At 44.5% G+C, this 1,731-nt stretch overlaps 1 pseudogene; it reads left to right on the plus strand.

The window, feature by feature from the left end:
- Window positions 1-299: 299 nt before the first annotated feature.
- Window positions 300-1,246, plus strand: LOC113199095 (putative monooxygenase p33MONOX pseudogene; annotated as a pseudogene).
- Window positions 1,247-1,731: the final 485 nt, after the last annotated feature.

Below are 1,731 nucleotides of genomic sequence, written 5' to 3' on the forward strand. Positions count from 1 at the left end.
CAGTGTTACCACTGCTCTCAGGATGGCTTGGCTCTGGGCTGTGCCACAGGCTCTCTGGAGATGTTGGTCCTCAGAGTCTCTTTAGTGCCAGAATTTGGGCTGCAGGTATTTTAGAGGAAATAGAAAAACAGAATTTCTGGATGGTTCCTGTTCCTGGAAAGCTTTGCTAATTTGCAGCAGTTGGACAGTGTTCCTCATTAACACCTGTCCGTCAGCAAAGTTGTGAAATCATTTCACTGTGGTGGTAGGGACTCAAGTCCAAATTATAGATAGAAAATGACCTGAATCCCACTCTTTTGATGGTTTCAAGAATACCAGAAGTGCCTGCTCTTGAGACTCCTGGGTCTCTCAGCAAGATGTCTCTGTCCCATGGGCAGTATGTGCTGCTATGCCCATGACGCCAACCCCATCAGATATGGGCAGCATCCCCTGGAAGCCAGTGATTCCAGAGCACAAGTATCAGCACCTTGACAAGGAAGAGGAAGGACAGAACATCCCCAGATGCCGTGTGACCCTATCAAAGGTCACTGACTATACTGGTGAAGGCTAAATCTATTCATGTCATCATGAATACTCTGATCACAAAACAGACCCAGGAGAACATTCAGCATTTTGAGCAACAGACAGGGCTGAGAGAGACTGGCTAGGTAACAACCCACAAGGGCCTACCACTGAAGAGGCCAAGCAACTCTAAGTGTAGAAGCATGCCACAAACTAAAGCTGCAGAGTGCAGAGAAAACAAAAGGAGAAAGCAGCCTGCATCAGCCTAGTCTACCCCAAGTAGCACTCCTCAGTGTTCTCTTAAGCAAAGGCCTAGGGAATGGTTTAAATCTGGGTCCTCTGCAGCCTTACCCGACCCAAATTCTAGCACCATGGACCCTGGAAGTGGGGATAAGGACAGATTCTCATCAACAAATGGAACCTTTTTGGACAAGACCCTTTCACAAATCTGATTCTGGAGGTTTAGCCAATTAGACTCATGAAGGAGTGCCTCTCTCATGGAGCTGATCTGTGCCCACACCACCCAGATGGCTAAACACACACCAACCTTAAAGTTACCCAACCTTCAAGTCACCCAAGATGTATGTCCCAGTGACAGAAGGGAAGAAGCAACTGCCACAGATCCATCCTTAGACCCTGTGACTTGAATGTGCTCACACTGTCTTCTAGAGGGATATTTATACCAGTGAGTCTGGATGGGGGGTTTCTTGCCCCTCACTCTGCTTTCACTTTGGCTCTGACATAGCAATGATATATTTAATAAAATCTGTTAAACTGAGGCTAGAGCTGGAGATATTATTGATTCTGAGAAACACTGGTATAAACGTGTCCTTGTGGTATGGAAGAAATCCTTTTGTACTCTTTTAAAGTCAGATTGGAAAATCTCAACAGTTATGTTTGGGGAACTTTATTACCTATTTTTGTATCCTTTGCCCTAGACTAGAAATTTGATCACTGTTTAACTAGGTAATAATATTTATGCTATTCCCAAAACTAGGCTTCTTGATTCTTTTTACCAACATCAGTGTAACCAGTGATCCATCATGGCATAGAGGTACATGGCATAGACATGTTTGGGTGCCTTTGACTTTCTTGACCCTGCTGGTCCTGTGTTCAGGCTCTGTTAGGAGAACCTAAGACTTCTTTGGGGTCTACATACAGTTAACAGTCAAACTTGGATATTAACTATTTCTAGACTGAAACTGGATTCTCCTTGTTTTCTGGTCAATG

This window comes from Urocitellus parryii, chromosome 14 (assembly GCF_045843805.1).
Source record: "Urocitellus parryii isolate mUroPar1 chromosome 14, mUroPar1.hap1, whole genome shotgun sequence".
NCBI lineage: Eukaryota > Metazoa > Chordata > Mammalia > Rodentia > Sciuridae > Urocitellus > Urocitellus parryii.